Raw genomic sequence first — 13,209 nt, forward strand, 5'->3', positions numbered from 1 at the left:
GTAGGTAGCAAGGGAACCCATATGTCACCCGGGAACTTGGGTGAACATATATAGAAAAGAATAGTGGTCTTGCGACCAATACATGTCACAATTATTATATAAAAACCAACTGGTTACTTTACTCTATTGCATGTAAATAGATATTTTAAAATTGTTCGTGATGGCGGAGTTCGTGTGTTGTGAGAAACCTTCTCTGTGCTCTTATAAGTGTGATATATACATGTGACAATAAGTGATCAAGAGTGTGCATCCAGAGACATGAACAACACGGCCCATTTATTCTTATATACAATCTGTTAGACCTGGCACCTTGGCGTGGGTCTCCCTTCCATTTTTGCTGTTGCCTCATGTGTTTTTGCTGGTGTTAGTTGCTCAGGGCACTGTGCCACTGCTGTCCAGTGCCACAGTGCAAGTGCGCCCTATTGTAAATTAATGTATGAATTTGGGATTCCATGATTGATTGGTTTGGTTTACCTGTCAGACCCTAGTACAGTGCACCAGGAGTGCCCAGGGCTTGTAAATCCAAATGCTGCTGGTGGGCTTGCAGCACTGGTTGTGCCACCCACAGATGCAGCCTGTAAAAGTGTGTCTAAGGTCTGCCATTGCAGAGCCTGCTTGCAGTCTGGTACTGCCATTCTGACTGGGCAAGTGCACCCACTTCCAATCAAAAAGATTTGCCTGCCACAATAATTTATAGAGGCCCTTGGGGAGGGTCCTAATATTCGTCACACATCGGTGCAGACAAGAAAGGAAATATTTAGTTAAACAAAGTCATCATTCTTATTTTTCAAATTGACAAAAACTATTATGTCAGATAAATGCAAGGGAATATACATAGTAAAACAAAATTCATCATTAAATGAATTCAAACACAAAGTCCCACAGCCTCATTCAAAACAACCAACCATACAGCCACACAAACCAATTCGCATCATCATTTATACCACAAACAGGAAATTAGTACACTTCAACAATATGTATCGCAATGGTATAATTGCCACATGAGAGTTTGAAAGCAAGTCCATGATTGTCATCCACAGGATATATATGGGTGGAGAAGGTCCAGCTACCCAACAGCAATAAAAACGCCAACGCGCGTTTCGGTGCCTAGCCCCAGCCGGGGCTACACCTTCATCAGAGCAGGAATGGACGAGAGGTGTGGGGCAGACACACCTAAAATGTTAACATTTTTTAAAAAAAAAATATATATATATATATACAAAAGGAGCTTTAAAAAAAAAAAAAACGGGGGCATGCAATATAAATGTACAGCCAGTTTAGAGAAATCAAGACTTTGTTTTGCAAAGACTAAGGTTTTTATAATAACTCAACATCTGCCACTGGTGTGGGAACAAGGATTTAAACCTGTCATAAAACAATGTTTAAAGTAAGAATGGAATAGGGTGCGCCCCCAGAAACAGATAGAAAGAAAAAACAAGACAAGGGCTATGGTTAGGCCATAGCCAAGGATAAACGATAAATAGTGCCCAAGTCATGAACCATTTGAAGAAAATTCGATCAGGCGAAATAGAGAAATGAAAAATAAGATAAACTAAAAAAGTATCTCCAGTGAAGTTTTTAAAGTAGCCATAAGGTGCATCTCATATACATTCACACAAGGTGCAATAGAGTGTAAAGAGCGAACTCGCAGACAAAAGTCTATTGAACACCTAGTAGTGTCAACTGTGGGGCAAGTCAGATATGATCCGTAATGTTCCCAGGCTTGGAGAAGGAACAATAATTTCCAACGGATATCTAAGGTATCAAATTTAAGATGGTGAGTTTATAAAACGAATCCACAAAGCTATGCGCAACAACGTGTGCATAGGGTGAAATAACGAAATCTATACCTACCATTCAGGGTCCAATGAGGTCCAGTCGGATGGACTCGTATAGTCAGGGTCCACAGGCGAGGGGGGTTATAAGGATTATCATTTCAAACGATGGGATCCGGGTACTGCAGTAGGTAATAAGGACTTGATGCCAAAGTCCGATGTCGTGAGGGAGAAATCAAGACCCTGTAGATAAAATGCAAGGTTAGGCAGGGTTCCCTCATCATGGTGTCTACTGGGTAGTGGCTAGACTGAGGAAAGCTCAGAGGCCGCTTTAAGAGATAAAGAGTTGCCACAGACATGTATGGACGCAAAGCGCTCATAGGTATAGACGACAATTAATGGCATATAGCTCATATCGATGTTTAAACGCTGGTGACACATAAGAAAAATAGTCTGCATGCTACGAGCTAACGGGAGGAAGTCTACCAGTGACTGCCGGGGAAACCTAAATGGCACCTGGGAACTTGGGTGAACATATATAGAAAAGAATAGTGGTCTTGCGACCAATACATGTCACAATTATTATATAAAAACCAACTGGTTACTTTACTCTATTGCATGTAAATAGATATTTTAAAATTGTTCGTGATGGCGGAGTAGGTGTGTTGTGAGAAACCTGCTCTGTGCTCTTATAAGTGTGATACATACATGTGACAATAAGAAATCAAGAGTGTGCATCCAGAGACATGAACAACACGGCCCATTTATTCTTATATACAATCTGTTAGACCTGGCACCTTGGCATGGGTCTCCCTTCCATTTTTGCTGTTGCCTCATGTGTTTTTGCTGGTGTGAGTTGCTCAGGGCACTGTGCCACTGCTGTCCAGTGCCACAGTGCAAGTGCGCCCTATTGTAAATTAATGTATGAATTTGGGATTCCATGATTGGTTGGTTTGGTTTACCTGTCAGACCCTAGTACAGTGCACCAGGAGTGCCCAGGGCTTGTAAATCCAAATGCTGCTGGTGGGCTTGCAGCACTGGTTGTGCCACCCACAGAAGCATCCTGTAAAAGTGTGTCTAAGGTCTGCCATTGCAGAGCCTGCGTGCAGTCTGGTACTGCCATGCTGACTGGGCAAGTGCACCCACTTGCCAGTCCCTAAACCTTCCCTTTTCTTCATATCAGACACCCCTATGGTAGGCCCAAGGGCAGGGTGCATTGTAAGGATAAGGTAGGACATTCCCTGGTGTGTGTGGCATTTTGGTTATTACATTTTATAATCCTAACTGACTCAGGGAACATGGTAGAAATTCGAATTTAGTATGCCTGAACTCAGAAGGATAAAATACATCTTTTAGTGAAGTTGGTTTTAACATTCTGTGTTTGAAAATACCACTTTTAGAAAGTAGGTATTTTCTTGTCTAACCATTCAAACCTGCCTCTGCTAGGCTGTGTATTCCTTGTCTGGAGTTTGAGTGACAGGGCTGGGGAATTCCAGGAGACAGGGTGATGTAGCCCAGTGGTGAATAGAGAGATCTGCATTTAGATGGGAGGGAGGAGTTGCACCTGGGACCTGAATAGGGCTGTGCCTTCCCTCCCCAATGCTGGCTCCACCTCTTGTGGTGCGTCTGATGTATCTGCCCTGCACTCTGAAAGGAAAGAAGGAGTCAGGTAAACAAAGTGCTCCAGGACTGACCAGAACCGGTTTGAACAAGGCAAAGGCCCCTCTGCCCTCAGAGGACAAAGGATTTTGGGGTATTAAGTATTGGGACCCAGATCCCAAGAAATTAGATCACTTTGGGAAAACAAGAAGAACACTCTGCTGAGGAGAGGAACCAAGAAGAAGCCGAGGAGGAACTATCCCTGAAACTGGGGGATTGGCCTGCAGTGGTTGCCTACTGCCAAAGAGAGGAGAAAGAAACTGTGTGTGTACTTTTGCTCAACTTGTGAGGGATCTCAAAGGGCTTGGAAAAGAGCTTGCCTCCTGCTGAAGTCTCAGGAACAACAGACTTCACCCCCAGCTCCCCAGAGTTCTTTGGAAGTGCCTGCTGCTGTTGTTGGGCCTTCTGAGGGACTGCGTGTCGCAAAGAGCTGGAAGCGCGTGTCAAGAAGGAGAAGCGTGTCGCCGTCGGAGCTGTTGTCGTCGCATCGCGTAAAGTGTGTCGCCGCTGCAGCTGTCGCATCGAGCGGAAGCGTCTCGCATCATCCAGGAAGTGTCTCGCAACGCCGAAGAAGCGCATCGCAGCTGATGCACTGCACCGCATCAAGAGAAGAGTCTCGCATCGAAGAAGAAGCGTGTCGCCATCGCAACCATCGTAGTTGTCGCCTTGCACCGCATCAAGAAAAGCACCTTGCATCCACGGAGAAGCGTGCCACCGTCGGAGCTGTTGTCGTCGCATCGCGTAAAGGGGTGTCGCCTCTGCAGCATCGTATCGAGCGTAAGCGTCTCGCAACATCGGAGAAGAGTGTCGCCGCCAAGGCCGCTGTCGTCGCATCGCGTAAAGGGATGTCACCGCTGTAGCCAACGCATCGAGTCGAGTCTTCACACAACATCGGAGAAGCGTGCCACATCTGGAAGATCTTCACGTCTTTATTTCTTTGCACCAAAATCTTCAACGCATCAACATCGTTGCAACACTTTCGTTGCCCTGCGTATCGCATCTAAAAGGTACATTGACTTAAAGTGTCGCATTTAAGAGCTAAAGAGAACTAAGCAAAATTCTACCATCTAAAGTAACAGTATTGTGTATTTTTGTCGTTTAATGGTCTTGTGGTAAATCTATATAAAGAATACTTATTTTTGATATTAAACCTGTGTGGTGTCCACCTGTAGTGTTGTCACTTGATTACTGTATGTGTTCACAAATGCTTTACACACTGCCTCTGAGATAAGCCTGTCTGCTTGTGCCAAGCTACCAACGGGGTGAGCAGGGGTTATTTTAGAAATGTACCCCTTTACCCCGACTAGAGGCGAGGGTCCCTATTTGTCACAAGTGCATACCTGTGCCAACTAGAGACCCCCAAGTCTAACATTGGTGGTCAGCGGTGAGGATTCTGGACTTGCATTTGTGACTCATGTACAGTGATTGGTGAACACTACTAGTGAGTGCAGACCAAAACGCGACCACATACTTGTTGGTAGATTTATTTTTGGGACTTTCTATTTTTGAGTACTGACAAGCTTAACCATGATGGAGAGAGCATAATCTGTAGTCTCTGTTGATAATGAGTGGGAGTGGGAAGAAGAGAAACTGGAAAGCTACACTGTCAAGCAGCTGAAGTTCTTCTGCAAGAAATTCAAGATGTCCACTACTGGATATAAGAATAATCCAGAGTTCTACAAGGCGCTGAGGGCCTGGGTAGAAGCAAGGAATGCCACTGATGATGATAATGCAGAGGAGCAGCTGGAAGGGCCAGTGGGCCCAAGAGGAAGGAGAACCCCGTCCCCTACCGGTAGTAGTGTTTCTGTTAAGAGTCTGTCTCCAGAAGAGTTGACAGATAGAAAAGAGTGTAGGATGCACGAAATGGAGCTGACCAAGCTCAAGTTAAGTGGGCAGTTAGAATTTGAAATGCAAACTAGAAAGTTAGCCCTAGAAGAGAAAAAAATGCAGTTTGAACATGAAAAAGTTTGAGGGAGTTGGAGTTGAAAGCCAAGAGCTTAGAGATTACTCCCTCTGGTAGCAGCACACCGTCAATGACTGTGGAATCTAGAGTGAACATCCCTAAAGATGTGGTGAAGGAATTAAAAAAAAATTATGATATTGGGCAGTGGTTCAAAGCCTATGAGTTAGCCATGTCTTCCCACCGGGTCCCTGAGAAGGATTGGGGAGCGGGGTTGTGGGGGCGGTTCCTTAGTGAGGGGCAGGACACACTGCTAGACTTGCCTTCTGATGTCTATAATTCCTATCCCCACATGAAAAATGCATTAATGTCTAGATATGGTTTAACTCCTGAAATGTACAGACTGAGGTTCAGGGGTTGCACAAAGATAGCGAACAGTACCCATGTTGAATATGTCACTTTTTTCTGCAGAGCATTGGATGGTTGGGTGAACAGTAGCAAAGTTGATGATTTTCAGGGACTTCTTGATTTAATTGCATGGGAGCACTTGTCAAGTAACTGTTTTCCTGAGCTACGCCAGCACCTGATTGATAGGTACATTGACTTAAAGTGTCACATTTAAGAGCTAAAGAGAACTAAGCAAATTTCTACCATCTAAAGTAACAGTATTGTGTATTTTTGTCGTTTAATGGTCTTGTGGTAAATCTATATAAAGAATACTTATTTTTGAAATAAAACCTGTGTGGTGTCCATCTGTAGTGTTGTCACTTGATTACTGTATGTGTTCACAAATGCTTTACAAACTGCCTCTGAGATCAGCCTGTCTGTTTGTGCCAAGTTACCAAGGGGGTGATCAGGGGTTATTTTAGGAGTGTACCCCTTTACCCTGACTAGAGGCGAGGGTCCCTATTTGTCACAAGTGCATACCTGTGCCAACTAGAGACCCCCAAGTCTTCGTTTCGATCCTCTAAAAGAATGTGAGGATCATAATCAGGTGTCTCAAAGTAAATGAGCCCAAGACATAAAGCCCAGGAATGGTCATGGTAAAGATCCATTAAGGAATCAGTGGGCCATACCTCAATATGGTATGTCCACGTTAGGAAACGTGTCAGGATGACAGTGGGTCTCAGCGGGCCCCAGGGCGGTCACTGCCGTATTAGTATATATCCTCAGGGAATCTGGCTAATGAGAGTACTCGTTGCTGCATGACCACTCACTGCCACTGTGCTCAGCTGCTCTTTCTGGTATGTCACTGTCAGTCTCACCGTACTGCTGGGTCCTCACTCAGGAGCTCTGTGACAATGTGGGAGAGGATGTGGTCTGACGACTTGATTGCCGACTTTGGTGATGGAAACCAATGTTCGAGCCTCGGGGTCGTGTCCACATCCTGTGATTCTGGGCAAATCACTTAATCTCCCCGTGCCTGAATGTGTCCTTGTGTAATGTAACTGGTGCTCATGTAAAGCGCTCCAAAACCTTCGGGTCGAGTTAGCGCTATATAATTCAGCATTCAAAAAATAAATGTGTGGGTAGGGTTTCTACCTTTTCTGGAAAAAATGCAGCCCGTCTCAACAACACATGTTGCAACATCTGCCTACACCATAGGAGCTATACAGAGACTGCCAGTTCCCTGGTTGCAAATGAGCAGGAGGTGCACAGCTCAGATATTTAGCTGCCTCTGTTTAACTCCCCACCACCTGAGCAGTGGCACTATCATCAGAAATGATAAACACAGCCACAGAGCCACAAACTGACATTTCAGAAGTCCCTTGAAGTGAAAGGGTAACTAGTCAGAGGAAATAGTTAAGAGTCAGAGTGCAGAGAGAGATTTTGCCACTCTTTGATCCTGGACAAATTGGTATATCTCGAGTACACAGTTTGCAATGGCGGCCTAAATAGGAGCATAATTGGTGAAGACCAAAACATTTGTGGACCTAGGTGGGGCTCTCTTGGTAACATTTGTCTCCAGATCAGATGTTTGCTTTTGACTATGGATTTAGGCCCAGATCTCTGTACTGGGGTGGATGCATGACATTGTTCTGCATTCTGTCCATCAACTGTTGTTTTTGCATTTGTCACCCCGAGTGGGAATGGTATGCCCAGACGTGGGTCCCGTGCTCTCCATGCCACTGGAATCAAGCTATCCTGGCTGAAGAGGGGTGAAACCCTGAAACCGGTCCTAGGATGCTTGTTTCCAGTCCAGGGAGGACCTGGCTTGGCAGTTCGGGCTGGACAGGGTCAAGACTGATTTGCATTGGCTCCCCATTAAAGAGCAAGTGGAATTTAAGAACTTATGCACGGCTCATAAGGCAATTTACGGTCAGGCACCTGCCTACATTACAGATCGTTTGGAGGTGTACAGCCCAATGAGAACACTTAGATCTTCAGATTCTCAGCTATTGGTCTGTCCTCGTTACAAACTTGTAACTAAGGGAGGAAGAGCCTTCTCTGTGTTAGTTCCTCAGCTATGGAACACGCTGCCTGAGGTGCTGCGCAGGGAGGGGAACCTCCTGCGGTTTAGAAAGATGTTAAAAACAGTGTTGTTTAGAAGAATCCTGAGTGTAATCTAGACCAGGGAGTGTCTTTTACTCTGTGTTCCTTTGCCAAGTTTATTGTTTTTACCATCGATTTCCGAGCGCCTAGAGACCTGCAGGTGATTGGGCGATATATAAATCCAATATAACAATAACAATAACAATATGGCTGGGTTCAAACTGGAATGGCATGGTGAGGAAAAAAACAAAAAATTAAAAATAAAAATAAAATAAAAACGATGGATTTAGGCCCAGATCTCTGTACTGGGGTGAATGTATGACATTGTTCTGCATTCTGTCCATCAACTGTTGTTTTTGATTTTGAAATTATGTCATTGAGGTAGCTCTTAACATCACATGTTTGGAACAAAACCTACTGTAAACCTGTTTATAATTATAGAGAACAGGTGACCTTTGTCATTCATAAATGCTCCTGATATTCTTGAAATACAATAGTCATGTATAATAATATTTTCACTTCTTCCCTCAGTCTAGCTCTCCTGCTAACCAGCTGCAATGAGAAGAGCTCGACCCAGGTGAGGTGATGAAAACTTACTTCAGTTGTACTCCTGTGCTCTGTGAGGATTAGCAGCCCCAACTTTCCACAGACATCAGTGTGTCAGACAGTGTGTAACCATCCTGCCAGATAATTGCATAAAGATCAGCACTTCATGTGATGGCTATCAGCTACTCCAGCACCAAGTCTCTCTCTTCCATAACTGGGATCAGCTGCCGGGTACGTGATCACACATGGGAAAGGACAAAGATACCCTACTGCACTGTCCGTATTTAATAATTACCGGCTCTGGCCTCTGACCTTAATTTAGCAGTGGGGCTGATATAATACTCTCTGGGTGGCAACCCTATTTGTTGGCAACCTGGGGCTTTTATGTGTGAGCCCACCAGACATGACACAGCCTCCTCACCCATTACCCCACTTGCACACATGCCCAGAGGTGCCTGGCTACCAAAAGTTAAAGGTTGTTGACACTGAGGTGTGAACAACACAATATTTAGGCAGCTGTAGTGTCGCAAGTCTATGTGCACAAGAACCATTTCTGGTTCTGGGCAGACGCAACAGAGGAATTGCATAACTTAACGGTTATGACGTAATGAGAGTGCAGTGTGTGATTGTATGCTGAGGAATAAAGATGTCTTTTACTGAGCTCCATGTGTTGCATATTTATTTGCATGGTCCCTGGTGATAGAGGACGCTACAGCTGGCGATGAGTATGAGATAGGTGGCCCGAAGAAACAGGACTGTTCTCCCTGAATGTATGCAATGGTACATCAAACCGCTCATGTGTACCATGTGTTCCCAAATTGATGAGAAGCAGTTTGAAGTTGGCATATGTGGAGTCGAAACGAGGGCTGGGCGGACTTTGCGTAGCGCCACTACGCAGAATTTTGAAATAAATTGTGCAAAACGAGTGCACGACCTGAATAGGGCTGGGCGGACTTTGCCTAGCACAACTGCGCACAATTTTGAAAAAAATTGTGGAAAACGAATGCACAACCTGAGGGACCGTGTGCCCGGGACTGGGGTCCCTCGTGTTTGGGCAGGCTCCCCGATCTCCCCGGCCTGGCTGCGTTGAGAAGCAGGGACCGGCCCCGGGCCTCCTGAGTTTTGGTCAGGGCCTGGGAGCCCACGTCCTGCAGAGTGCCAAGTGTCCATCTGCCCGGGACAGGGGTCCCTGGTGCAGAGCCCCGGAGCCCTGCAAGGGCAGGCGGGAGCCCTACCGCTATGGCTCGGGCAGATGGGAGTCCTTTCTGTCCCGCCCATCTGGTCACACCTTTCCCTTGGCCATCTGGTCGCACGCAATGCTTTCCAATGGGGGTACCAGGTGGCCGGGCTGCCCTGGAAGTCCCGATGGGGGCTCATTCGCCTCCCCGATCCCAGCCAGGGCTCCAGGAGGTCGGGTGCGTCCGAGCCTAGGGTCTCCTCCGTCACTCGGTGCGCACGGTTTACCAGAAAGGAGGGTAGCCTTTCTCCGGATTCCTAGGGGCAGGGTATGTCGGGACGCCCCTCCTGGGGATGGCCGTTCTCAGGCGGGGACCAGATGGTCTAAGCCCGGACGACACCTCCCCGGCGTCTGGTGCTCCCTTCTCCAGCCCGCGGCGAGGCAAAGTGCCCAGGACGGGATCCATGGGTCCCCCGGGCGTACGGGCCCCGGGAGCTCCTGCGGGCCTCTCATGTCTGAGGCCCAGCGTGGGGTCTCCGAGCCCCCCCTGAGCCCTGCAGCCCTGCAGCCCTGGAGCCCTGCAGCCTTGGAGCCCTGCAGCCCCGGAGCCCTGCAGCCCCGGAGCCCTGCAGCCCCGGAGCCCTGGAGCCCCGGAGCCCTGCAGCCCCAGAGCCCTGCAGCCCCGGAGCCCTACAGACCCGGAGCCCTGCAGCCCCGGAGCCCTGGAGCCCCGGAGCCCTGCAGCCCCGGAGCCCTAGAGCCTCGGAGACCCGGAGCCCTGCAGTCCCGGAGCCCTGCAGCCCCGGAACCCTGCAGCCCCAGAGCAGGGTATGCCGGGAGGCCCCTCCCGGGGATGGCCGTTCTCAGGCGGGGACCAGATGGGCTATGCCCGGGCAACACCTCCCTAGGCGTCCGGGGCTCCCTCCTCCGGCCCGTGGCATGGCAACGTACCCGGGACGGGCTCCATGGTTCCCGGGCAGTCATCCCCCGGGCGTTCGGGCCCGAGAGCTCCGGTGGTCCTTCTCCGGGCTTGAGTCCCAGCCGGGGTCCCCGAGCCCCCGGGAAGCGGAGCCCCCGAGCCCTGCGTGGGCAGGTGGGAACCCTAGCGCGAAGGCTCGGGCTTGGACAGATGGGAGTCCTTTCGGTCCCGGCCATCTGGTCACGCGCAATGCTTTCCAATGGGGTGACCAGATGGCCGGCCGGCCTGGAAGTCCCGATGAGGGCTCATTTGCCTCCTGGATCCCAGCCAGGGCTCCAGGAGGTCAGGCACGTTCGCATCTAGGGTCCCCTGAGCCTCGCGGTGCGCGTGGGTTACAAGAAAGGGGGGTAGCCTTCCTCCGGATTATTAGGGGCAGGGTATGCTGGAACACCCCCTCTGGGGCTGGTGGTTCTTTGCCGGGGACCAGATGGGCGATGCCCGGGAACATCCTCCCAGGCATCCGGGGCTCCCTCCTGCGGCCCACGGCGTGGCTAAGTGCCCAGGATGGGCTCCACGGGTCCCGGGCAGTCCTCCCCTGGGTGCCCGGGCCCGAGAGCTCCGGTGGTCCTACCCATGCCAGAGGCCCAGCCGGGGTCCCCAAGCCCCCCGGGAAGCAGAGCCCCCCGAGCCCTGCGTGGGTGGGCAGGTGGGAGCCCTACCGCTATGGCTCGGCTCAGGGTGGGCAAACGGGAGTCCTTTTAGGTGCCGGCCATCTGGTCGCTCCTTTCCCCTCGGCCATCTGGTTGCACTCAATGCTTTCCAATGGGGCGACCAGATGGCCGGGCCGGCCTGGAAGTCCCGATGAGGGCTCATTTGCCTCCCGGATCCCAGCCAGGGCTCCAGGAGGTCGGGCGCGTCCGCCCCTAGTGTCCCCTCCATCAGTCAGAGCGTGTGGGTTAACAGAAAGTGGGGTAGCCTTCCTTCGGATTTCTAGGGACAGGGTACTCTGGGACCCTCTCGACCTAGCGGTCCTCAGCCGGCAGCTGGACAGGCCAGAATGCCGCCCCAGCCCTGGGTCTGTCCCGGGACCTGCCGCGTGGCAGGCTGCCACGGATGAGATCCGGCAGGCCTCCCCCTGCTGGGCTGGGTCCAGGGGCCCCTGGGAGGGCGGACTCCCCACCCCAGGCTCCGTCCTCCGTCCTGCCACGTGGCAGGGTGCCAGAGCGAGTTCCCGCGGGCTCTGTCCTGTGTCCTGCTGCGTGGCAGGGTGCCCTGGATGAGGTCCGGCGGGCCCGGGGAGGCTTTCCCTGCCCTCCGGGCCTAGGAGCCCCGGCTGGGTCCAGGGGCCCTGCCGGGCCCCGGGTCAGGGGCTCCGGCCCTGGGCCCCGTCCCCCGGCCTCCGGCACTGCCAAAGGCCCGGGGTTCCGTTGTGGCCGGGGAGCCTCCCCTTGCTTGGCTGGGTTCAGGAGCTCCGGCCGGGTCCCTGAGAGCCCCGGGAGGGCGGCCTCCCCACCCCGAGCTCCGTCCTGGGTCATGCCGCGTGGCAGGGTGCCCGGGACGGGGTCCGGCGGGCCCGGGGAGGCCTCTCCTGTGCCTCCGGGCCTGGGAGCCCCGGCTGGGTCCAGGGGCCCTACTGGGCCCCGTCCCCCGGCCTCCGGCACTGCCAAAGGCCCGGGACGGGGTTCCATTGTGGCCGGGGAGCCTCCCCTTGCTTGGCTGGGTTCAGGAGCTCCGGCCGGGTCCCTGAGGGCCCCGGGAGGGAGGCCTCCCCACCCCGGGCTCCATCCTGGGTCCTGCCACATGGCAGGGTGCCCGGGATGGGGTCCGGCAGGCCCGGGGAGGCTTCCCCTGCGCCCTCAGGCCTGGGAGCCCCGGCTGGGTCCAGGGGCCCCGCCGGGCCCCGGGTCAGGGACTCCGGCCCTGGGCCCCGTCCCCCGGCCTGCGAAACTGCCAAAGGCCCAGGACGGGGTTCCGTTGTGGCTGGGGAACCTCCCCTTGCTTGGCTGGGTTCAGGAGCTCCGGCCGGGTCCCTGAGGGCCCGGGGGAGGGCGGCCTCCCCACCCCGGGCTCCATCCTGGGTCCTGCCACATGACAGGGTGCCCGGGACGGGGTCCAGCAGGCCCGGGGAGGCTTCCCCTGCGCCTCCTGGCCTGGGAGCCCTGGCTGGGACCAGGGGCCCTTCCGGGCCCCGGGTCACGGTCTCTGGCCCTGGGCACCATCCCCTGGCCTGCGGCACTGCCAAAGGCCCGGGACGGGGTTCTGTTGTCGCCGGGGAGCCTCCCCTTGCTTGGCTGGGTTCAGGAGCTCCGGCCGGGCCCCTGAGGGCCCCGGGGAGGGCGGCCTCCCCACCCCGGGCTCCGTCCTGAGTCCTGCTGCGTGGCAGGGTGCCCTGGACGGGATCCGGCGGGCCCGGGGAGGCTTCCCCTGTGCCTCCGGGCCTGGGAGCCCCAGCTGGGTCAAGGGGCCCCGCCGGGTCCCGGGTCAGGGGCTCCAGCCCTTGGCCCCGTCTCCCGGCCTGCAGCTCTGCCAAAGGCCCGGGACGGGATTCCGTTGTGGCCGGGAAGCCTCCCCTTGCTTGGCTGGGTTCAGGAGCTCCGGCCGGGCCCCTGAGGGCCCTGGGGAGGGCCGCTTCCCCACCCCGGGCTCCGTCCTGGGTCCTGCCGCGTGGCAGGGTGCCCGAGGCGGGGGTCCGGCGGGCCCGGGGAAGCTTCCCCTGCGCCTCCGGGCCTTGGAGCCCCGG

This window comes from Triturus cristatus, chromosome 8 (assembly GCF_964204655.1).
Source record: "Triturus cristatus chromosome 8, aTriCri1.1, whole genome shotgun sequence".
Taxonomy (NCBI): Eukaryota; Metazoa; Chordata; class Amphibia; order Caudata; family Salamandridae; genus Triturus; species Triturus cristatus.